The 26,988-nt window shown below is 43.0% G+C and overlaps 1 pseudogene; it reads right to left on the bottom strand.

Moving 5' to 3' along the window:
• Window positions 1–5,462: 5,462 nt before the first annotated feature.
• Window positions 5,463–22,047, bottom strand: LOC149335312 (uncharacterized; annotated as a pseudogene).
• Window positions 22,048–26,988: the final 4,941 nt, after the last annotated feature.

Raw genomic sequence — 26,988 nt, 5'->3', positions numbered from 1 at the left:
GAACATAGGACTGCCGGGCCAACCTGCACGGCTTGATGGATGGTGTCGGCGGGCATACCTGGAATCGGTAGCGTGCGGCTGCGGAGTTCCAGGGCATATGGGGATGGCAAACCAAACCTCCACCAATTGTAAGGGTGGTTTATTTGGTGACGCTGAGGACGACGGAAGCAGCGGTGAAGCAGTGGTGGTCCGCTGTCGGTCAGGCTGAGGAGGGTATCGCTTAGAGCAATGGTAGTGCGGCTGGGCTAATGCCCATCTTCTCCTTCACACGTGCATCAGCTCAATGTGTACCCGCGGAGAACACACTTCAGCTCCAATTTATATACCCCATTTATGAGACTCTCATGCTGGGGCTAGTTGTGCTTGCCCACTGAGCGCAGTCATTTAATTTAATTTTGACCGCTCTGGTGGTGCAGATGATGAATACAAATTAGTAGTTTAAGCTGCTGATAGCTCTATTATAAGAACCATATATTAGTTCTGCTTTGTTTGTCAAATATGCAAATATTGATGTGGATACATTGGGTGCAGTTGGACAGACCAATTGGTCTACCGCTTGGAAACTCAATTGGTCCGACTGGAACCAGTTGGAAATCCAATTAGTTCCAACTGTTTTTTCGACTGGGCGGGGACAGGGCAGCTTTCTGTGTCCATGTAGTGGAAGCTTCAAGCACGCACCGCCAGCTCACATATGCCTGTCCATCTCTCTGGCTCCTGAGCACATATGCGGACTGCGTGCTTGTTGAAGCCACAACATCTCACGCTCGTAGCTTCCACTGCATAGCAACACAAAGCTGTCCCCCAGTATAGTACGTGCAACGATAATAACTGGTGAGCGTGGGTGATACATCGTACCCATATGAACTGAATATATGTCATAGGAGTATTAAGTTTGAGCCACTAGTATATGAAAAAATGTTGGGCATTGTTGGGGAGTGAAGCTGAAGCAGCAATTCTTTGGAGCTTAGCAGTCACCTAGAGCAAAATAGTATCTTTCGCTCAAAACTTAAACAATCAAAATTATCTCTTAAATTTCTGAAGGTCCATAAAACGTGCCAGGTGCAAAGTGCCAAAGCACGTAACACTTTGAGCACTTCAAAGCTATGATATAATGAATTGGAAAGTCATTTTGAGCACAGGATATGCATAAAACCTGCTTAGTTGTGCCTTGAAGCAAATTTGCCGATTAGCTGGGATAAAACTACTCTTATGAACAGCTATATATATGAAGTTACACAAGCCTTTTGCTTGCAAACCATGTGTAAAAAGCAAGCAAAAAAACAAAGCTGACTATAAACAATATGAAAGTACAGAGCTTTGCACTCATCATGCATAGCTCATGCACTTCTTTTCTGCGCACTGCTGTCTGTTGTTCTTGAGGTACAGGAAGCAGGTGTGCACCCAGAGGAAGCGATCGTCAGATATTGCATTAGTTTATTGGGCAAAATGGCTCCACATAACACACAAAGTCAAAAGCATGCACAGGTTGTTAGCAACACTTGTCACTGCTGAATGCTGACCAGAAATGCCAAAGGTTTACGGGGTGGTGGCCCTATCTGTGTGCTTCACCCTGTTGTGGTGCGTCAGTAAGAACCTGCATGTGAATGCGATGTTGCAAATCTCACACCGGAACCGCCTTTTCCCTGTCCCTGTATGGATGTATTGGTGCTTCACCAGGTGGCTCTTTTGCACGAACCCTTTACCGCAGTAGCTGCACTCGTGCGGACGTTCGCCAGTGTGTGTCCGCTGGTGGTCCTTTAAGTGGGTGTTGTACTGCGTGGTGTAAGGGCACAAGGTGCACTGTAACAGGCGGTATTTTCCGAGAGAGTTTTCTCCACCTGGGTGGCTGCCCTTGAACCGCGAGGAAGGCAAGCCTGCATCGTTGAAAGCAGATCTTTTTCATCAAAACGCAGGCAGCACTGCATAAGCGAGTGTTCATGAAAATCCGAGGCCATCGGCTATAGTGCAAGGGCAAGCAGTGAACAAGCAGTGATCAAACCATTAAATGGTTCTTAAAGAACTTGGATACCAGTAAATAAAACACAACTACTAAAATGAACTGGTAAGATCAGTGGTGCCCTTTATAATCCAGTAATGGCTTTGTTAGTGCAAGGCCACCAACCTGTACCAGTAATATATACAACCAAACAACACATGACAACGTAGCTTTCAGGAGCAATTCTGCATATCCATGCAAACAATAACAAGACAGCATGCAGCAAAGTAATATTATCCTAAGGTAGGTGCAGTTTGTCATCAGCGTATACTAGGTACGATCCACAGAAACAGTGCATCAAAAGTTCACTATAAGAAAGCCCAGCTAAACCTTAAACTTGCTCACAGATAAACCAAGGATATGTGCCGGGTTCTTGTCAAATGTTGGTCCCAAACTGAAGGCAAAGAACATGATATTGTGTAACAATATCATGAAAAACAGTACAAAATGGCAAAAACTGCCACACAGACATCACTGCACAATTAACGTCACCAAATGTTGGCAAGTGACACCCAAGCTTTTTAGGACAACGGTACTGCTTGCGTGTAAACCATGGTGTACAACAGGCAACGCATGCACTGCAGTTTTCCTGTAGATAAACTGTGTGTATGATCCTGACTACAGTGCTCATGTCCGATGGGACTTGCGGGAGAGAAATCCAAGATCTAGTGTGTATAGTAGTCACTGTTATGATCTAGCTGGTACGTGGTTCAAAAGCTAATGCATGGGTGATCAGGGAGCGACTGCATGAGGAGAGGCCATTTAGAGTGACACAGTGCTCACATATATTTTCTCCAAACTAGCGTCTTCATTGCTGTTTTTTTTTTCTTTGAGCTTGACAGAATCATGCTGTATTCTGCACATAGAGCCAAGGGAATGAGCAAGTGCATTTGAGAACTTTGCCATTTGCAACATTGCATTTACTCTGCAGCTAAAACTGGTTCATCTTATTACAGTGGACACATTCATAAGTCCTGTTTCGTTTGAGTGTGTGCATATTTGCGTGCCCGGATTACAAAGAAAGAGTTTAGCGGACAAACTTGCGTGTAAACATGGATGATGAGATGGAAACTATATAGCCAATACATGCGTATCTGTTCTAGAGCATTTTATCATGATAAAACACAGACCATAATCTAAAATGCTCCGAGAGTAAATGGATCATTAAAGAGACTACCGTTTCTGCATCACTCTTGCGTCTGTCCGTGGGCATAAGCAACAGCTTTTATTTTGCTCAAAGGGCATTTCCCCAAAAGTGGACAATTCTCTCCATTTGAGCAGCAACTATACTATCAACCACTGGTGCAGAAAGTGAAATGACATGGCCCTTACATTTCGAATTCTTCCAAGCTTATGCGCACTTGACGATGAGTACCCAGTCCACCCCTAACTCTCCGTGCCTTCAATCTATGGGCCAAGCAGCACCCAAGGGCACCACCATACTGAACACTTCACTATGAGCACGTGCGGGCAAACAAATGAGGCAAGTGGAAGCAAAAGTGTTTTGAGCAACTGTAACAATCCAACAAGCAAGTTATATTTGTAGCGCATGAGCTCAATGCTTTTTTGAGAGGATAGTAACATCTGACACTTTTCTGTAAAAGATTTATATTTCCATATACTCCTGAGGCTGTCCTAACCAGCTATCAGAAAATATATCTGAGTTAAGCTTGTATAGCTTTAGTGGAACTTTAGCAGAACTTCACAACTTTGGTTGGTTGGTTGGGTTATGGGATTTAACGTCCCGAAGCAACTAAGGCTATGAGAGACGCCGTAGTGGAGGGCTCCGGAAATTTCGACCACCTGGGGTTAAACACGCATAAAAGCACGCAAGCGTACACCTTTAACACAATCTTGAAGTTCACAGATGTAAAAGTATAAGAAAGGAAGTTCAATTTCACATAATTTTTTTATTACACAGAGCCTGAGAGGAACACGCAGTTTTTTTTTCTACTGCTTATCATGCATTACAAGTATCTGAACACTTAAAGCGGTAATGATCACAATCATGAGAGAGAAAGAGAGCACAAGAACTCTGTGGAAGTGATCAAAGGCTCATCACTATTTTTTATCACAAAGATAAACCGTTGTGTGTAGAAGTGATTTTCATGTGACACATTGGAACCGACACCCAAAGCAGCAGTCTTAACATTACAAAAAGGGAAGTAGTTCTGACACTAAGACATAAAAGCAAGCCATATCACCTCATGAAACAAGCATCTTGTGTACTGAAATAGTGTCAGGCTTGTGAACCAGCTGCTATACTGATGAAAAACAAAAACAAAACAAAACAAGAAAATGGCAGCGATGCAAAGTTTTGCTTGCGTGTAATGCATTCTTGAAGTCTGTGCAACAACGCCATAAGAATCAAGTACAAACCATGTGCCATGTCATTTTGGCTTTGTTGCATGATGTATCTTCAAGCAACAATTTTCCTTTGTATATATACAAGGTCAAAAAAGCAACAAAGCATCATTTGCAGACTAGAACAAATCAACAGGGACTGGCTCTTTCATGCAACAGCAGTCACCTACATTTTTGCTTTCTCATGCATCAGACGCACACAAAAAATATACACAAGACTTGAGGTGAGAGCTCTCACTCTTACATTTTCCTTTGAGCAAAACAGTGCTATCTAATCAACAAGACCCCGGCACTTGTTCAGTGGAGTAATCAGTTAATTACGTCAAGCAAACAGCCCTTCAAACAAGGACGATGAGGCCAGCCATGCAGCCAAATTAATTGCATGAAACACTCTTGTAGTGGCAGCACTCATCACTATTGAATGTAATCAGAAGGCATGAAAGCCACAGGCGAATGAACAGACGTAAAGGAATTATAGGTACGATTCTTTGCAAAAATGTCTGTGATGTCCGAGTATGTTTTCTGCTTTCCATCACCTTTCCACCAATCAAATGTATTCGTGTTGACATGAGACTGTAGTTACCCACCGAGATATTTCTTGTTTTTAAAAAGTTTGAATGCACACACAAACTTAGTCTGGGGCATGACAAGTACAAGGACTACAGATTTTGGCACTGCCACAGGTAGAGACAGCTTGGAGGATCACATGGTCGCTGTGCTAAGAACAGGCACAGTTGAGATCAGGAGGCTGAACCCTTTGAAGGTTTAAATTTTTTTCGAAAAATGTTCCCCTGTGGTCAGATTATTTTTATGGGCACTTCAAATGAACAAAATGACTAAATTCAGTGCAAGAAGGAAAAAAAAAGTCAGTTGATTTGGGTAATTAGGCCAAATGCAGATGTGTGCATTAGCCTGATGTCATCGGTTGGATTGTTAATTAAAAGACTAGCGCATAAAACTAGGACAAAGACAGAGAAGGAGACAGGACGAGCACTAACCCAAGCGCTCGTCCTGTCTCCTTCTCTGTCTTTGTCCTAGTTTTATGCGCTAGTCTTTTAATTAACTATGTCAAACCAACTAGCCCAGCTTTCCGCCTTGATTGCATCGGTTGGAGTTACGACCTACTGGGTAGTACCAGGCTAACTACCCAATTACCATCCAAACTTCTTACGTTTCACTACTGTGCAAGCATCCATAAAATCACGTTCTCCTCCGAACCATTGCTGCTCATTCCGCTTAGCTCGGTGCACTTACGGGGCAGTGCCGCCTAATTAGCATCCCAGGTTTTCGCCACCCATTAGGCAGGTGAGCAGAGGTGCAGTGGCACAAGGCAGGTGCTATGGCAGGTGTTGCCATGCGACTTAGGTTGCTTGGGTTGGGTTGTGACCCAGGTTGTTCTTCGCGACCGGCCTCTCATTATTAAATGGGTTGCCGCCTGACATGGCAGGCAGGCAGGCACACAATGCCCAAATGCGGGGAATGGCCACTATAAGTGCTAGCCCCATAAATTCGGAGAGACAGGGTCTTACTCTCAGGATAATTTTTACTCGAACATCTGCACCACACTTGCACTTTTCAAAACAGCAAAAAATATTCAGTATATCTTCATAGTATGGTAATCCTTAAAACAGCGCTCTGGGCACAGTGCCTTGTTGCACTCAACACACATGTATCGAGTGTCTTTCCTCTGCTTCGGGCGGCGAAATGTGTTTGCGCACACATGGCACCTTCGCTGTGTGCGGCTGCCTTGTGCGGAGGTCTGAGGCACCCTCGATATGAAGTGGCGTGCTGTCAGTCGGATCGGGTCGTCCCCGCTTGTCTCTCCAGGCTTTGTTTCTTTCGTGACAGGATCTGCAACAGAGGAAATCAGGATCTACAGTAACCACTGGTGTGATATGGTACGTGGTTCGAAAGTCAGTGCATGGGAGTGCTACTGCAAGGGGAGAGAATATACAACCAGTGGGTCATATAGAGAGACACAATGCTCAGGACTTCATTCTGCGTGCCATGCAATTTCGTTCTCTCAACAGTACAGTACCTCAACTTCCCCTTGCACTGCCTGCCTCATCTTGGAGGTGTTTAAATGGTGATTCTGGCTTAAAAGCATCTCAGAAAGCAACCTAAAAGGTAACAAACACCCAGAGAAGATGGTAAGCGATTTGCACACTGTTAATTTTTGGTTAAAAAATAAAAATATGAGAAAAAAGTTTTTCAAATGAGGGGATTCAAACGGCTCTTTCGCATTTAAAAATGCAATATTAATCTACTGCTCAACAAAACCTAGGGAAAGAAGCACTTTTAAGCTCTTATCCATTTCCACAAAATTTCTCCTACTTGCCACAAGATGTGCAAAATCCAGAAAGAGCAAAATACAGAAGGAAATACTGTATGACAATTGCAAGACACAATGCCCTTCTATTTGAGGCTATAAGGTTGCCTTACAAGCAGGCAATATAGAGGTACAGACAGGAAGATATTTATGTAGCATGTGGGAGCAGTGTAGAAAACATTAAACATATTCTGGTAGTGTGAAAGCTATACATCCAGATACCATGCCTTCCAGTAGCTTTAGGTTTTAGGGGCACTGAAAGCAGAAATTAACACATCAGCCATGAGACAAGTAAAAGAAAATGAGAAGATAAGAGTACTGGTGACGTAAAAGCAGAATGGGAAAATTGCAAATGAAAGTAATATAGCCTAGAACTTGTTTAAAAGCTTAGTATGAAAAAAATAATAATAAGATTTAAAGTAAAAAAAAAGGTGGCGAGGAGTACACAAAATAAACAAAACAGCCACTTTAATTTACCAGGCAAGCAGCACTTCCCACCACCCCGATTCGAAGGGGACGCAATAATATCTATATCTCTCTATCTATCTGTGGGACTGTAGCATTGAGAGAACGGAATCATGTCTGTATGCCAGTTTTGCATGCATTTCCTCTAAGCACGAGTTTATCACTGCTTTTTTTTTTTTTTTCGCTTGACAGATTCAAGCTCAAACACTGAATTATGAACATACAGCTGATGGCCTGAGCAAAGAACATTGCAGAACTGTTCATATTGCACCACTGCATATTCTACAACAAGAACTGGCTTGTTTTACTGCAGTTGACGCACCTGTGAGTCAAGTTAGCTTTTGCGTGTGTGTGTCCAGATACTAATTTAGCAGGTGAACTCATGGAATATCTGCTCTAGAGCACCTTATAATACTAAACCACAAAACACCACCTTAAATTCTGCGAGAGGCAGCTGCAAGGAAATGGATCCTTAAAAAGACAGAATGGTTTCTTCATTAATGTGTCTGTTTATGAACATAACATCCATTTTTGATTTTGTTCAAAAGACACTACTCTGAAAGTGGACAGGTAATTAATTCTCCCAACTTATGCAGCTACTAATGCCATGAATCACTGGATCAAAAAGTGAAACGATGAGGGTGTCGCACATCATACCCATCATCAACAGCATCATCAACAGACAGCCATATCTTGGTACTGAGCCTATGCTTTCAGTACAGCAAATACAGACAAAAATAAGAAGCGCATGTCAAAGAGTAGAACATGTAATCACACAAGACTATTGTCTCTGAAGCTGTTCTCAATCTGAATTTTTGCATGTGTTAGTTTTTTGAACTAATGCGAACTTAATGACTGGCACCTAGCCCACCCTTGCTTTTAGCACCTTCAGTCTATATATCGAACAATTTGGGCATTATCGTACTGAACACTCGACTTTTGAGAACATATTCTAGCAAGCACAAGTGGCGGCACAAGCATTTTGCACCGTGCCCACATAAGCATTAGAAAGTTGAATTTGCTCCATGAGCACAATGCCTTTCTGACATGATGGCAGGGTTTGCCATTTTTCTGTATGTGTTTTAGATTTACGTCTACTCCCGAGGCTGTCCTGTTCAGCCGTCAGTACACATATCCACTTAAAGCCTGCACAAATTTTGCAAAATAATTTTGTATGTCAGCATGTATAGAAAGCACATAAGGAGACACCTTCAGCACAGAATTAAGATATTAAAGTACGCATCCCACAAAACAGAAAGAAAATTCAATTTCAAGCAACATTTTCATAATGCAAAGTAAGCGGTGGACATGAAATGGTTTTTTTTTCATTGTGGTTATCACACATAACAGGCATCTGAACACTTGAAACAGGCAGAAAACACAATCGTGAAAGAGAAAGGGCATGCATGAACTAAAGAAAAGAGAAGAAAAGTTTGTCACTATTTCTTGCCGCAGAGATAAACTTATGCATGAAAGTGACTCTCCTGTAGCATGGTTCACAAAGTTGGAACCTGCTTTGGCAGCCTTGACATTATAAAAAGGGAAGTAGCTCTGGTAATGTCAGGATGCTTGTCATTTTCACTTGATCTATTGAAACAGCATCCAATTCAACTGTGCTTGCAAAGCACTTGCTTGCTGATGACATCCAGCATATTATCCCAGCTAAATGTGTGGCCCCAAGAACAAAAAATAAGGTGCCAGTGCAAATTGTGTAGCCTTTTGAGGTGCTGCACATGTAACCATTTGACAGTATCTAAACTTAAGGGGGGACGTGGCAAATAAAATGGCTAATTTGGTGAAAGTTCTAGATTTTTTCATTTTTTTCTGTAACCCTCAGGTCTTCATCTGTTTCGTGATGACAAATTATAGCGAAAAATGTGCAAATTTAGAAAATTAAGCTTTTTCTGTGTGTGGTCATCGGAAAATTGAGTGAATCATGCTTCTGATAGGCCCAGTGCATCGCGAATTCCACAGGCTTTCGACATGCAGAGGAGAGATCAGATGAGACCTTACGTTGGTTCCAATGCCACATATCTCTGACCAAAAACAAAGGACTATGAGATGATAAAAGAGGCAGTGAGAGAGTAATCTTTATAAGGTTGGTTTTCTCAGCTTTTACTTTTCCTATGGTTGCCCCCTTATCCCTCTGGAATTTCATAACAAATGATAGTAGGATGATTGTTCTTTTTGTGCCAATGAATCCCGTCACATTGAGGAGTGCAAAAAAGGTCTAAATTTTTCTATGCACAAGTGCAGTAGCTTTTGAAAGTTATTTTTGTGTGAAACATTTGTGTAAATGGTTAACTTCTATTCCAATGAGTACTGGGCATCTAAAAAACTAGTAGTTTCATTGCAAAAAACATGGTTTTGTGAACATGCCGACATAAAAACTTGCGCGCTTTCTCCTTAATTATTCAATGCCCCACAGATCACTTTATGAGGGTGTTAATTGTCATTACTCAACAACTATACCATTTAACTTAAAATAAAATTGTTACATTTAATGCATAAATAATGAAAATATCTCTAATTGTCACATTCCCTTTAAGATACCAGTAGACAAATATGCAAGTATTCTAATAAACTGATAATGCCTCCACTGAACTGCAGGTTTGTGCAATAACACAGCTACAGTGGCCTGACCAGCAGTGCCGTAAGTACAGTTTCCTTCTTGTAGATGCTAAGTTGATGTCATTATGCAGGAATGGTTGGGGTTCCATAACATGCATGTATGTACAATGACTAGCAGCTAACTGAAATAAAGCAAACACTTTGTTCTGCCAAGGCCCATTACAAGTTGCATGCACAGCACAGTGAAGATCTGCAAACAAAGGAATGACACACACAGCAGACCCATTTGCACACATGCATGCAATCTGTGAAAATTACGTCAAGAGGAGCCAGCAAAATCATTTGAAGTAAACACACTCTCTCCATGTCAAAAAATCATCAGTGGCCTGGTGTTGCACACAAACTCAAGATGGGAACAGAACACTTGAGAGCTCAGAAAAAAAAAAAAAAAGACCAACAAAATCACTCAGTTTCAGATGCTACAGGAAGCAAAGTTACTGAGGTTCAAAACAGTCACGCTCGTTCTTCCTTCCAGCGTGGGCCATGTAAAGTTACAAATACTAGACACCAAGCTCAAATAAACACTAAAGGGTGAACGACCATACGAAGTAAACAACACAAGTGAGATAAGTTGCCAAACACATCTGTGGCATCTCCAAATCATTATCAAATTTCTGCCACTAGTCAGCAACCACAACTGGAGAAGACATGTACAAGATGCAAGTTCACAGTCGTTAACGAGAGACATGTCTCATTGGAACACTAGCTAGACTCATTACATCATGACAGTTAGTGCCAAAGCAGGCAAAGTACGCTGCAGTTCCTGGGCTTTTGCACCCTGCAGGTCAGTCAAGACAAGCAGTGCAGAACAAACACGCAATGAGTAATGCAAGATGAAAAAAAAGTTGTCCCACCATGAAAAAAAACTTCAAAGAATGCACAAGTACTGCACATAATAGCAAAAACCTTTATTGAGGATTTCAGAAAGTGTGTTCCATTGCACAAAGCTACAAATGCGCAAAGGGGGTTAGAGAATGGGCCATAGAGGAAGACAGACAGGGAATGAAAAGGGCAAAATGTTTTAGAAAATATAGACTCTTACGGTCAGGGCAAACTTTTCAGACTCGGATAGAAAGTTATAGTTGTGCAAGCACAACATGCTGAGGATGACGAAACAAAAAGTACAAAGCTTTGCACAACTCAGATTGGTATGGCAAGGGAGCCGACATGTTTTAGTGTCAGTAGCGTTTCAGTAACTATCTCAAACCATCTCAAGTAACCTTGTCCACAGAGGCTGACCATTGCACCACTGTTTCAACAGAGCTACAGTTATCATAGTACAGGATAGTGGTCTATGTAAATGCGGGAGTGGAGTGCTTCTATATGTGATCAGAACATAAAAGCCAATGCTTTAGTTTTGCACAAAAGTAGATCGAATGTAGAGAGTATGCTACTGCCAACTAAATAGCTATATTCTTTTTTTCAAAGGTTTACTCACACCAGAAAACTGCAGATGAAATGTTCTATGCCCGATTCTATTCTGTTGTTCCCAAGATGCATACAGTTTTGACAACAGATGAACGCAGTTCTGACAACATGCTAAATATGCAGTGTTCACACTATGGCCAGATATAAACAATGTAATAGACTCTGGACAATATGCCAGCATTATAAAAATATAAATGCGGTAGAGGCAAAATATTAAGGAGGGTAAAAAAGAATAGAACAAGGAGAAAATAGACTCTGGATAATATGCCAGCATTATAAAAATATAGATGCGGTAGAAGCAAAATATTAAGGAGGGTAAAAAAGAATAGAACAAGGAGAAAATAGACTCTGGATAATATGCCAGCATTATAAAAATAGAGATGCGGTAGAGGCAAAATATTAAGGAGGGTAAAAAAATAATAGAACAAAGAGAAAATAGACTCTGGATAATATGCCAGCATTATAAAAATATAGATGCGGTAGAGGCAAAATATTAAGGAGGGTAAGAAAGAATAAAACAAGGAGAAAATTACTGCAATGCAAAAGTTGTCTTGCATGCGACTCATTCTTGAAATCCGCACAATATTGCAGCACCAATCAAGTATAAGCCACTCAAAGAGGGCTAAATGTTTGTCTAGAACACACGAACTGTGCGCTCTGGGTCACTCTGTGCTACTCGGTCAACATCTAGCAATAACGCCTGTGTGAGCGCATGCGGACAAACTGACAGCACTGCCTTCCTTTCAGTCTTTTGCTGGCCATCTCCTTTTGCCGTTAGAAGCACTGTTCACAGTGCCAGCTGTGAAACGAAAACTATGCGGCTAGGACACGATTCTTGGCTTCTTTTGTTTTTACTTTCTGTAGTGAATTCTGGCACGTAACATTTCACTGAGTCATTGTCATGACAGCAATTCTGATGACAGAAGCACCTGGCAAAGTCAGGAGGGACAATGCCATCAGTGTGGCCGCTCAAGCCCACACCCGACCGCTCTCAAACCAGGTGTTATCACTAGGTGTTGAGCGTGCTGCCCGGAGCGACTCAGAGCACGCAGTTTCCGGTGTTCTAGACAAGAATTGTGCCCTCTGTAACATGTACCTTTGGCTCTCTTTCCATAACGTATACTCCAGCAACTAGTTGCCTTTACAAGCATACTAGGTTAAGACAGCAACAAAGCATCATTTTAAAACTAGAACAAAATACAACAGGGACATTTCTATAGAAAGAAACTTTCATGTAACAGGAGTTACCTGTAGTTTCACTATTGCCAATGCATCAGCTACGCACAAAAAGTAAGCACAATACATGAAGTGAGCGCTCTCTCTCTTTTACATTCGCTTTTGAGCATAAGAGCACCACATACAACAATTGAAAAGAGCCTGGTCCTTGTCCATTGAAATAAGCCACTTCATCGCCTCACATAAGGAGCCCTTCAAACAAGGATGGTGCAGCCAGAGATGCAGCCAAATCCATGCAAAGAAAACTCTTTCTACAGGCAATGCTAACCACTACTAAGTGTCAGCAGAAGGCAAGCAAGCCTCGGCAACAATGTCTTCCAGTGCATGCTTCTTCCTTTCATGGTACTTTGTTAGGTACCCATGTGGAAATGTCATCGGGCAAAAGCGGCACTGGAGTGAGTTCCCACTTATGTGCTGTTTTCGCATGTGCGAAACGAGGCTTGATTTGCGAGTGAACACTATGGGGCACAGAGGGCAGCCGAACGGCTTCTCGCCCGTGTGGGTGTAAAGGTGGTCCACCAGATGTCTCTTCTGCACAAAGCCCTTGCCACAGTGGGTGCACCGGTGTGGCCGCTCGCCACTGTGCACCCTCTGGTGGTCCTTCATGTGGGTGCAGTGCACCGTGGTGTAAGGGCACAAGTGGCAATGTAGCAGCAGCCGTTTTGTGCCATGGGTATCACCTCCACGTGGCTGGTCCTGCTTCCAATGATGTGTGCCAGCAAAGCCTGCAATGTGAAAGAAAGCAAACACTTTGTCAAAATCACAGCATTGGCGAGGGTTAAAACTCTGGCCTGTGAGATTAATTTGTCAAGAGTAATCCCAAAACACTTTTCACAAAAGGTGTGGTATGCATTCGATCTTGAACGAAACTTCTTTGTGACTCCCCCAGGAATTAAATTTTTTCATGCATTTTGTAGAAGCAGAGTTAATAGGAATCAAGAGTAACACCTTTTCCTCTTTGCAACTTTCTTTCTGCAGTCATGACTCGTAGGACGCTTAGAGCTAGGTGCCTCTGCACTGTTCCCACCCAGTGAAATGTCAGTTTATGAAAGCAGAGTTTTGCTTCAACTGCTCATTATTTTAGGCTCTGTTTTAGCTGCGTGACATTCATGCTGTGCCAGAAGGTATCTGACAAAAAGCATGACAAAGATATTTTCAAAACACATACACACAGATGTGTTACACAAAGAGGGCATGGGTTTGGGAAAGTCAAAGAAAAGAGTAAGCCTACTTATGAACATGATTTTGTGTTCTCTGTTGCATATGGAGGTGAAACATTTAGCTGAGATGTTAATGACAACACAATTTTATGACTGTGCAAGTTTATTTGCATAGTTCAAAAAGTTTTCCAGGGCTCTTTTAACACTAAAACTGCCCTTGTTGCATTGTTACCACACACAAGTGTCAAAGCTTAGCATGTTTAAGTTCGAAGCAACTCAGACATGAAACGAAAGATGTTTTCAGGAAAATCAGATAGACACTGCACTTTGCAAAGAGCTCATCATTAGTGAGATCATGGATGTTGGTGCTTAGGATAACGTGGTAGAAGATTATAAGAAACGTGAGCCGCTTTGCAACCTGTGCACATACTACATTCCACATAATCAGAACATTATCTAAAATTCTGAAAGCACATCTGCGATCATACAGTATATAACTTCGCAATCAGCGGTCGAGGAGGTAAGCTAAAGCTAAAAAACAAAGCCATCAAGAACAAGTGAAAGCATCAGCTGTATTTAGTAAAATCGTTCATGGAAGTGAAGAGACATACATCTAGAGGAAAGAAAAGAAAAAGAAAACTAGGAGGTGTGTCTACATACTCTGATGTCGACGAAAATGAAATGCAACAGCTCCGACTCATCGCAGTGCATATGATGAAGGCTTATGATACAGAAAAACCGGGTTAAGAATGGTGTACTGCCCACTGCCGCTTTTTGTTCAACAGGTTGATTAATGACTTCACAAAAAGAGCAGTTTTCACATGTATATACACAACTGCAAGGATTTCAGCATGGATCGATAAAGGAATAGCTTAATGGGAAATAGATTTTACTTTTACATGCCACAACATGTTAACCAACATACCATTCTGTACAGTTCAAAAATGAACACACCACATCAAGGCACAATGTGTAGACCGCAAGGAAATGACCACATCAACATTCTCTTTTGTCAACACATGCATCAGAACTGCTGTCAACACATACGAAACTAATGCCAGGTGGCGACTGTGCTTGATCTTGAGGTGAACACGCAACTCATAAGCATAATACAACTTATCAGGAATAAATGACAGCCCTGATATATCAGCATCCACATGAGGAAATAGATCCAGCAAAGCAGCAGTCGCCATGCGAAAACAGCCGGAACCAGTGCCAGAAAAGGAACTTTGCTATACCTTTAGTTTATGCCTTTAGGAACAGACACAGCACTCACAACAAAGACAACCCTACACACTCTTCTTTACATGCACATGCAGCACAAAGCAGTGAATCATCATATGAGAACAAAAGCAGAGACATTCGTGATGAGATTCTTTGCAGATATGTCTTTCAGTCTCTTTCCTGCTTTCTATCACCTGTTTGCCATGCAAACATGTTCACTTTCACAACAGGCAGAAGAACCAGTTACCCAGTGATATGTTCATTTTCAGAACAGGCAGAAGTACCAGTTACCCAGTGATATGCTTCTCGCTAAAACGGCAAGGACCACTGCTGCTGGCGGTGAGACCTCGCCCATTCTAGTACATCACACAGCTTGGATAGTTGAGCAGGCGAGGTAATGAATTATAAATGTGCATCAGCTGTAAGAAACAACAAATAGGCAGGCTGTGCAACGTTATTTGCAATAACAAATGCAACAAAATGCACATACTTTGCCCTTGAAGGAGCAGCCAACACATTTAGGCACACAATGCCTGAACCTCCAAGTTCCACAACCAGCTATTAAATGCAGCTGCATGAGATGTGCTCAATTACAGTAATTCATGTTGCACCACAAGTAATAGCTGGAATTACAGCATGGGAGCACCTGGTCTCCCTGTAATGCAGACATGTAAGCACCTAGTGGAAGCTTATGTGTAATCAAAAGTGACAGTGCAGTGAAAACAATGAGTGTTGAAAAATAGATTACCATGCTAACAGAACAGTGACTTAGAGCAGTAAGGACTCCTCCAAAGCAGAGAAAGGTACGAATAACACAAACTGGAAGAGGCAATGTACTGCCTTTGTCAAAAGTTTGGAGCCCACGGGGTTTTCTTTTGAGCCACACTGTGTCGTTCTTAATGAATCTCCAGCGCTCCAAATTTCCTCAACGTGAGAAGATTTCTGGTACTGTCTCTGGCATTAGGTAGGACTTCCACGAATGCTCCTGGAGTCCCAATATAAAGCTTAGAAGTGAACCCCCTGGGCTCTAAACTTTTGCCAAAGACTGTGCACTTCCATTCCAGTGTTCTCCAAAGTGCACGAGGTCAGAACAAGATTCTGCGCAAGGCTTCACTCAAAAAGTCCCATCAGACAAAGTCGCATCTTGGGCAAAACAGCTATGCACATTACGAGGACAAAGGCCCAGTGTGGCGGCTGGCAATCTCTACCACTGCTGGACGCTGACAAACGGAGTCAAAGTGCCAAAGCTTCAAGGGACGAATGCCCCATCCCTGTGCTCCTTTCTCTCGTGGTACTTCAGCTGGGAGCTGCGAGGAAACGCCATGAGGCAAAGGCGGCACTGGAACGGTTTCTCGCCGGTGTGGATGCGCAGGTGCTCCACCAGGTGGCTCTTCTGCATGAAGCTGTTGCCACAGTAGCTGCACTGGTGCGGTCGCTCGCTTCTGTGTATCCTCAGAGGGTTCTTCGTGTGGGCGGGGTGTACCGTGATGTGGGAGCATGCGGGGAGGTGCAACGGCAGTTCAGCAGCCAAGCCTGCGCAGATTGTTTGCAAAATAAAGGTGGGTTATTTCAACTAAAATGAAGCTGCCCCTTCACCCTTAAAGGGAAACTGCATAGGTTTTAAAAATAAACGAGCTTAAGAGGGTCGAATGTGTGGAACGTCCAGATAAAGCATGTGAAGTCTTTTTGGGCTAGCACTTGAAATAGTGAAGTAATCCCTGATTAAAGTCTGGACGCCCTTCAAGCTTCTCCGCAACGCACAACGCCAAGTGGGGGGCGCATGATGATGTCATCGAAGGTATCGGTACATTTCCAACGCATAAACGCCTGCTTTGAAGGAAAAAATCCAACACCACCGAAGGCAAACCCTGCCGATAGTTGTTTGGCAGCGCCTAACGAGTCAGGGTAGGGTGTGGCTAACGAGAGCGGTAATTTAAAATCATACCTTCCGTGACATCACGCTGAATTTCCCTGCACTCCTCCGGTGCATTGAGGAGAAGTGCAAAATTCAATCGTCGATTACGTCACTATTTTAAATGCTAGTGCAAAAACACTTGGCATGCTTTAGCTAGAGCCTATATAGATTTGAATCCTTGAATATCGCAAAATTCTCAAAAAAGTGCTGCGGTTGCCCTTTAAGGCACCACCTCCTGTAGCTTTGACACTACGAGCTACCTCAGGAAGCAACAGCAACAATAAAATGGGTGCGCTGGGTTTTATAAAGAAAAAAATAAAAGGAAACTCAGATACAGAGGCCAAACAACAGCAAGAACTGCAATCGAACTAGCAGACACACCAATGCAACTTCATTCACTAAAGGTCTGGTAGGGGCAAAGCTGCGCAACACACATGTACAGCCCCCGTCAAAAGTATACAGCCCAAGGGGGTTTGCTTCTAAGCTGTTTAGCGGGGCACCCTAACACATCTAGCAGTCCAAAGCTTGGGAGGATTGAGGACGTGAAGCCGCTCCTCTTTCAATAAATTACGGTCGTTTATGACGCATAACGACGCATACAGCAGGCCTCAGAAGCAAACCCCTTGGGCCGTATACTTTTGACGGGGGGTGTACTTGTAATGCACATTTCATGCACATCTAGTTTTTGTTTGTTCTTCCAATGCAAATATTAGCCCCTTCAAGTTTGGATGCACAGCACTTGTAAGCGAAGATGAGCACAATGCAAAGAAATTAAGCAGGAAAGCAACATAGGGAATGAGAACAAAGCACAACCTCAGCTAGCACTTAAACACACAGAGTGCAGACCCTTGTTATTAAAAGAACGCCAAGGACAAGCTGAAGTTGGGCTCTATCGATAGAGTACCACGTTCCGAAGACAGAGAGTCTACTTTCAATGAAAACAGATCTTTTATAGGCCAGAAAAGGCAAAAAAAATTTAACGCTCTAAATGTGCTCACAGACAAACTGCGGTGATGCAAAGGCAGTTTTTTGGCACAGACCACTGAGGCTAGGCTGCACAGTCGTTCACTTCCAAATGGTGATCATGGAGTTCTTTTTGGTCCTTACATCACAAACTTGTACCTAAAGGTGGTAAAAATGTTCCATTTTTATATCCAATTTGGTCAGCGATAAACGCATTGTTTGCTGCCAAACAAACATCACTCTAGTCATAAAAGAACCAGAAAATCGAATTTTACGAAAAAAAAAAAAAATGGGTGGAGTTGTCCTCAGCACCCTTTTAAAACTATCTTCCATGCATGGTTCAAATAATATTGAGAACAAGACTTGACCTGGCATGCCTTTCTGTATGGGCAAAAGGCACAATGCAAAATCTACTGAAGACATAGCATTTACCAAGCACTGTCCCTTGGGGTACCGAAGGCAAAGAATTAAGTCAACAGGGAACTCGTCAATATGTGACCAAGCTGAAAGCTATAAATTGCATGAATATCCAAATGTTTAACATAACGTGGCAAAACTTTTGCATGTGTAATGCAGCTTGGGTAATGCAAGTACACTGCAGGCAATACAAGTACTGTAGGTGCTGCAGGTCTTCAACAGATGGACAGTCTGTGCACCACTGGCTGCAGTGCTCATGACCAACGGGACCTGCAAACCAAGAAGCAAATTTCTGAAATGTAGGAACCATAGTTAGTGCGGTAACTGTTGGTGATTTGGCATTTGCAAGTGAACACACTGGAAAACAAGACGAAACCACCAGGAAGAAAAAAAAAAATGCAGCAAATGGGTCACTGCTTCAATGCAGAGCTCAGCGCATAGTTTGCACACCTGTAGTTTATGCTTAATCATCATACATCCACAGGATGTCTTCCTGTGAACATGACACATTTTTCTGCTCTTCTGCACGTTTTAAACGTCTGTATATTGCTGCAACACGTTAAAACACACCAGCTGTCAAGAAAACTGTTTGTCCAACTTAGTAAAACCTTTCCGATTTGAAAATGTCTACATAGCTTGCGGTGTCATAGCACCCGCCATCTTTGGAACAAGAAAGCAGAGCGAAAGCCTCGGCGTTTTGCTAATTCGCTTATCTCCAAGTGGCATCCGGGTGAACTGCGGAAGCTAGCCACAGTGTCAAAAAAATTGCACTCTCGACATCACATGAAAACAATCCATAAGAAGCATACAAGTGAAACATCTCAACACATTCTTGAGGTATTAGGAAATAAACACACAGAAAAAAAAAAGGGCATCCATCTTACTGTTCCCTACTAGCAACTGACTCTAAATGTCCAAATGGTATTTGCAAGATGTGTCTCCCTTAGTGGCCTGACAGCCATGCAAAACATTGGAGACTCTGCCTACTTCTCGTTATGCCCCCCTACAGCCATGTTCCTTCCTTACCTAATAAAGGACTTTCAACTCAACTCTTGTGCACCATTGCCGGGACTTAATGCGAGTAATAGGTGTACAAAGTTTGAATCTTGTTCTTTTGATTTTTGTGCATGGCAAAATGTTCGTGAATGGCTAATCAAGGTTCAGCAGAGCTAAGAAACAAGCATAATAGTGGTGGAAGATAGCACGAGAAAACAGGAAATAAAAAAAAGCATTCACGCAGCACCTAATTATACATAAAACTGACCTTTGTACTACACAGTTCCAGACACTGAAACTTGCACGAGAAGCAGAACACCGCCTTTATACGAAATTTATAAGTGGATCTGGTAAGATCAGGATGTCTGACTCCCTGAAAATGTTCATGCATCATGTTAGGTTTGCAGAGAGACTGAGTCAGTGTCCCTTCTGTTGTGCTGAGCAAGAATTACAGCTTGTAACGCAAGACTGGAAGTGCTGCAGATAAACTTTGAAGGCGCATAGAGATGCATGCGAAGAACAAGCTGTGCGTGCTCCAAGATACAGAGCACCCAAAAGTGTTGCGGCTTAGGGGATCAACATGAATAACACAAAAAACTGAGCTATCTCAAAGTGCGCTGTGTGTGGCTGCCAGTCGCCACGCAGACATGAGGCAAATCTCATCTAGTTTTGTGTTCAGTCATCACTTTAATCAAAATCAATGTGCTTCTACTATATATGCTTACGTATTCACTCTTCCTTTTCCTTCAAGTGAAGAATAAACCTTCATTTGGTAATGCGTGTGCAACAATGTGGACGTATTGCACATCCTTTTTTTCTTTTCGTAATTTGCGTCTAGTTGTCATTATGCAGAGCCTGCAAATGCTTCTGATGTGACAAAGTGGCAACATTTGGCTCTGTTATCTCGACGAGCGCCCAACACCACTGCATGCTTCCACTGCAGACAGGTTCACAGACAATGCACTGCACCAACTTCAGCAGAAGCTCGCTGCATCAAAAATGCCCTCAAAGCATGCACGCACATGCACACAAAACAATGACAACAGGGATTGGTCAAATGTGAAGCTGTTCAGCCTGATGATCGTCATTTGTAGCATTTGCAGATGCTGATACGCCATTCCCCTTTGTAGTGGAGGATCACAGAGTTCCAGATCAGGCCAAGAAAAAGATAAAAGAGAAAAGGCTCTCTACCAAAACCTGGGCATTGGTCTACTAGTCAAGGAAAAAAAAGGGGGGTCTTCCTACATGCTTCTTGATTTCGCCACCAATCCTCAAGGCGCCACTTGTCGCCTCCACCGTTTTTGGGTGAAGTCACCGTCCGCAGACCGCGTGTTGTCAAAAGAGCCTACATCAATGCCACTGTCACTGTTGCAGAAGGTGCAGACCACAGTTGCACTCGATTACAATGTGCTGTATAGTTTCACCGGCCATGCCGCTTCTGAGGCACCCGGTATAAACGCAGTCGATGCAGTCGGCCAGAATTGTCTTTGCGCATTGAACACTCTTTAGCTACGGCATGCTTTGCACTGGAGTTCACCGCCAGGGATGGTTTTTGCCCACGTTTCACTGCACCATCTCTTCATTTATGCTTCCGGGACCTGGTCGTGGATCTTTCTCCACACGGGTTTTGAGTACCTCTGACAGGTCGGCTCGTTTTAGTTCATACCTCTCTGCCAGCCTCCGCGTTCAAAGCATCCATTTGGTGCTGGTACACCGAAAGAAGAAGAGAGTATTTGTACACCTCTCTAGACCATCTGCTCTTGGGCAAGCTTTACAGTGGCCTCACATGCCTCAAAGGACGATCATCCGAGGTCGCCCAGAACAGCCTTGTTAGAGACGTGTCCGTGGATCACCAGCGCAGGACAGCCGGCCTTGCGTTGCCGGGACTTGCAATTTCGGACCCTCCATGTCGCTGAATAAGTGACCCACAGCGCCCTAAAGACGAGAAGCGCTCACCTCGCCAGTGCGCCTTAGCGCGGAGCTTTGCGTCATAACCCCTCAGACTGGCTCTATCAGTAGCAAGTTCGACACCGATGCACAGGTTGTTTTAAAGGGGACATGCGAGTACGTGACCTGCTCTTCGAAGCGCCAATCCGCTGCTCATCGCAAAGTGGTGCAGGAAAAGAGGGACCTGGAGGTGGTGCTTCGCGTCTTCTTCCACTTGGCTCTGACTCCTGGAGCTCCGCGGAGCGGGGCCACAGGCTCCTGTGTTCCCCCAGTATAAGCAACCTGCACAGGTTTCAATACAGAGAACCACATGTACAGAGAACCTGCGTCCCCTCATTGTGAAACAACCTGGGGACCAAGCTTGAACCCTCCTCTGAGCATACATCGAGTAGGGTCTGGAGGCCCGGAACTGTGACGGCCATCAAGACGATGTCGTCAGCGCACAGTCGGCACAGTAGTGCTGAAGTGCGTAGAGGCTGAGCTGTGCCATCTTCCATGTAAGTCAGATTGAAACCCACATCACTGTCTGCGAGAAGTTTCGCCATGCGGGACATAAAGAGAATGAACAGTACGGGCGACATGGGGCATCCCCCGTCTCCATGAGACACCGACACAGGCTCCCATAATATGTTGTCCCGCAAAAGTCAGCCATTCTTCGGACTTCTCGATGCTCCTCAGCAATGACCACAGGGTCCGATGGTCAATGGAATCATAATCTTGGGAGATGTCAAGAGTTCCTAACAGTTGTCTGTTCTCTTTCGCGGCAATCTCGATAGCGTGACTGAGGATAAAAATGTTGTCCTCGAAGCAGCGCCTTTGTCTGAAGCCATTCTGCAGTTCTCCAAGCACATCCACCTCTTCTGCCCATCTGTGGAGACACAAGCTGACACGTAGAAGCCGTAAATTGCCGTCGTTGGCGAGTATAGTGATAATGCCGCGTTCTACGCTGATTTTTTATCACCCCTAGCCGCCATCGTTTTCCTCCATGGTTGACGCGCACTATGATGCAGCTTTCGTGACCGCATAAACGTATACAAAAATAAAAGCTGTAAGGCACAAACTAAGCAGAAATTCTCGCGAAAACTAACGAACGTATTTTTCTCAAACGTTTAAAGCTATAAAATATTTGTAAATTAAAAATTTACTGTTGTTGCTAGTAACCGAAACCGAAACTCAGTTTTCATCAGCTGCTGTCTGCTGCTGCAAGTTTCTGGTGACATAGGCTTGAGCAAGGGTTCGTGATGTTCCAGCGTCCCATTTGATCTTTCAACGTCGTTATTAAATCTTTTCGTGTGATTTTGGCAAATTCTTTAAGGAGACTGCCGATGCAATTGATGTGCCCGTCATGCATTTATGCGTGGGATCACAAAACTCGACCTTTTCGTGGGGAATACCGCACAATAAACTTTTTTTTCTGTTTTTCTGTTATTTCCTAACGAATCCTTCTTGAGAAAAAAATGACCATGGGATTGTAGCATACAGATATGAGCAAAAGCAGAAACTGAATATCTAACTAAATAGACGTATGCAGGAAATGGCTTATTCCTTCATATAGGTATAATACCTTCACATAGTATTCCTTCAAAGTCCCTCATTTTCCTACGCTTGTCCGTTAAATAACTAAATATGTGCTATATACGTATAATGACAAATAGCTGTGTACAAAGTTGTATGGACAAATCGTTACAGAGTTGATGAGTATACGTTTTGTGAGAGAATACAAAATGGCATATGTATGTGTGTGACTTATCTGAAGTGGATGACAAATTGTGAACATACACATGCAGGCAGGGCAATGGAGGGTGAGCTGTAAAGCTTCTGAAAAAACAAAAAGGCAAGAAGATTGGTTCCAAGGCAGTTCTTTTATCTCAGTGAAATAGTTTAGTTTATGGGGTTTAGTTAGCACCATAACCACTGAGCCACCGCGGCGGCGGTCTCAGTGAAATAACCTTGTTGTGGAGAGAAGTATATATTCCACTTTAGCTCTCAAACAATTCTATAAAACTTCGCATCCTGGCTGCAGAGTGTTGGTGCATGAGACGCACTTTGACAAAACTTCGCTCACATTTGGCCAGTTAAATATATATAAGCAGCTAGCAATCAGTGTGAATATAAAAACTGCAGCAAAGTCATATAAAACTATTAAGCATTATTTAGAGGCACTTAAATTTCAGAAAACATGCACCTTTGCAGCATCATGCACTTACCTGGTAGCACACACAAATCCTGAAATCTTACATTTCACACAGGTCCTTCCACCTTGTCACAGCCTTCTCTTCGGAAAGTCACACAGAAATGTATGCCGCATGCTTTCACAACTCATGTAATTTTTATATGGAGAACTGCTCAAATTCCTCATTCACAGATGACAGATGTCAAGCTACATCAGTTGTTCAGTATTCCCAAGGAAGAGGGCATGATTTCTGACATGGTGAACGTAAGCTTGCACATCAGGCATCTATGAAATGTGTTTACATTTCACTTACATTAGTAATGCTTTTTATGCCTTTAGCTCTTCCATACGCAGTTACTGCCAGTTACATTTTTCTAGCCCACACAGTTCTGAGGTCCTGTACCATGGTCTTGTACACAACATAAAGATATCTGGCTGATACAGTAGAACCAGCAGTCATGAAGTGTTATGAAGTTGTAGCACTAACTGCAAGAGATTCTGAAAGCCTCTAACATACTGTAGCAGTTTTTTAACTCTCCACTTTCCCTCCTAAAACTCTTGCAACTATGCCACCCTTGAGGCCAACAACTACTCTTTTGGAAATAATAATAATAATAATAATAACTTTATTTTAGGTTATCTGTACATATTTTTTTCCTGACGGCACCTAAGCACCTTAGTATCTGTGGGTGGGCCGGCAGAAAAGTGCGGACCATGTATCGGACTACGCAACATTCACAAATGTAACAATCTTGGTTTATAAATTAACACTATTGAGCAGAAACAAAACAAATAAAATAAAAATGAAAAACGAACATGAGCATCCCAAAAATGTGAAAACACTGTCACATGCTCAGGCTCCTGAGTAAAAAACTAGTGATATAAATAAGTACTGAAATGAAACATAATGACAGTAGTAACACTTTTCACATAAGCAAGCAGTTTGTTAGTACTGCAGCCACTACTCTTGTGACACTGCAACTTTGCATCCTGAATGTCTGTAGGTCTTGCAGGGAACACTGAAAAACTTAAGGGTACAGCACAATATATCATTAATGGTTCCCTTCAGAAGCCTGGGGTTCTCTTTGTGTATCACTTCACCTAGGTTCTGCCTACATGCTCATATATGCGAAACTGGTCATTCTGTACTTTATATTCCTAATCGGGAGTCCTCATACCACTCCTGGTGTAGTTTCAAACACGGCCACCGTTGGGGTTTGTGAGACTCACGTTGGTTGCCAACCTCTCATGACAAATCATTAATTTAACTGCCACCTGCCATGGTGGGCAGTTTGCTCCCTACCAGGTGGTTGTGATGACATCACAAGGTCACATGACCTAGGTGGCAAAAGGGCCACCCGGTTTTTTGCTCACAACGCCGACAACGCCGATGCCGCAATTTCTGCAGATTGAGAGCCTCAGTGCTATCGTGCTAAAAGCTGTGGTATATGAAAGGGATAAAATATCTAGCAATTATCTGGCACTCCAAATAAAGCTGCAATTATTACATTAAAACATTAAAAATGACTGGCAGTTTAGCAGTGCTACGCCCAAAATATTGTGCAAAAGCACGGAGTTTTTCAGGTGGACACCACTACCACGTACCTCAAAGTGCGGCTGAGGTGTCCATTGATCCAGGGAGCCAATTATGCAACTTTCCTGGTTTTTTGAAAAGGAAAGGTGCATAACTGCCTCAATTTGTAGGTGGATGCCGCCCCCTACTCACAGTGCCATTGAGGTGTCCACTGACCCAGTGACCCAGTTATATACTTGCCACTCAGAGGCTTCACACAGACACCGCCCAAACCCAGACAGTGCGACTAGAAGTGCTTTCACACTAAAAAGTATGATGACATCAGCCCTGTTGCTAGTACTGTGCCCAGCTAAGGCTATAGTAGCACTGTTTCACATGGTTCATGTCGGTTGTGAAAAAACTGAATATAGTGCAGCAGTGTAACAGAAAGACAGAGAAGGGGCGAAAAGATGGCGACAATCCTGCACCAATAACTATAGATTTGACATTTTTCGAAGCGCTAAAACAACAAGGACGCAGAGGGAACAGACAGGGACGAGCGCTCATCCCTGTCTGTTCCCTCTGCGTCCTTGTTGTTTTAGCGCTTCGAAAAATGTCAAATCTGCACCAACTAGCCCGATCCGCTACCCTTCTGAACTATAGATTAATTTGAATATCCTGCGCTTTTATAGCAAAGGATCAAAGATGACCTGCTCAGCAATGTTCCATGCCGTCACGAAAAATTCTCTTCACTAGACCAAAAAATCTCTATTTCAGACCCTTCTTCCTTGAAACAGCTTGAAAACTCTTCCAATTTAAGGAAAGTGAGACAGTTGTAGTCCTCACAGTACTCTCAAACTCCGTAAAAATTCCCTTTCTGCCAAATTTTCCTTCTTAAATTCCCTGAAAAAGGAAAAATTTCTCGAATGGAACACCACGCTGCATCTAGTCTCATTTTGTCTGCCAGGAGCATCGCGGAAAAAGGCCAGTTGCTTTTTGTAGTGTGACCAATAGCACCGTGTGTTTTCTTTTTAAGCTACACACATTTTAGATGTGTCCAGCAGCACATCAGGACGATGTGTCTTTTGGAGAGTGGAGCAGTGTTATGTGTGCCAACCCAACTGGCTGCTGCTTAAAGTGGGAGTGAAGAGGAGGAGGACTTGGTGGCTGATGAGAATTCTTGCTGAGCCTCTGCTGCTGCTCCCAGTCCTTCCACAAGTGCCTCAATATTCTCTGACAGTACTCTGTCTGTTGTGGTACTGAAAAGTGTGTACAACATGCACTAAAAGGAGCACAGGACTGGACCATCAGCCCAGCTCCGCTCCATTGTTTGCATTACCGTAATAGCGTCAGTGTTGTGTTGCCACTTTCTTTTGAAAATAAATAATAATTTGTAAATTTAGGGCTTTAACATCCCGAAGCGACATGTGCGCTATGAAGGACGTTGTGGTTGAGAGCTCCAGATTAATTTAGACCCCCTGGAGTTCTTAACGTGCAACGACACTGTACAGCACACGGGTGTTTTTTGTGTTCCCTCCATTGAAATGCAGCCGTGACGACTGACCCAGAACAAACCAGTCTTTTAGTCGCTGCTTGTGAGTGTGTCATTTGGAGGGCAAGTTCACAGCTCATGAACCCTATCAATCACAAGGCATGACCTTCACCTCAATCCACTGATAATAATTCACCTAGTAGGGTTTTGTTGAGAAATAAACAAGACACAGTTCTTTGTGTTCATACCTCCACTTTAATCTCTCACCAGAACACGTCAAGGTAATGAACTTACAATGCTGCATAGCATAGCGGGATTGTACTTGGTACTGACAATGAGAGGCAAGCATTGTACAGTGTGCAAGAGACAAGTCGCTGAGACACAGTTGTTTGAATAGTAAGTGTAATAAACAGCCTCTTGTGCTATAGTTAGGCAGTTAGTGCCACTTATATATGTGAAACACAAGAGATATGAAACAGAGCTCATATGCAATAACACTTGCACCTGGTTAGGCTTATAGTAATGGCTGCTGAGTTTACGTTGGGTACTGAACGCTGGGTGCTCTTTGCTTTATGTTGGGTGCTCTTTGGCAGCAATTGCTGATGCACTTACACATATTCTGTACCAGTATCTTAGAGAGTGTTTACTTTAACTATCTGTGTTGGAGTAGAAATTTCATACCATAAGCAATTTTGTTTTAGTTAGCCTTAGAAAGTGAGCGTTTTGTTACTGGATAAAA

This window comes from Amblyomma mixtum, chromosome 7 (genome assembly GCF_055824585.1).
Source record: "Amblyomma mixtum isolate Tamu chromosome 7, ASM5582458v1, whole genome shotgun sequence".
NCBI classification, from domain to species: domain Eukaryota; kingdom Metazoa; phylum Arthropoda; class Arachnida; order Ixodida; family Ixodidae; genus Amblyomma; species Amblyomma mixtum.
The sequence above is the reverse complement of the archived record's forward strand: the minus strand, read 5'-3'. Positions and strand labels throughout refer to the sequence as shown.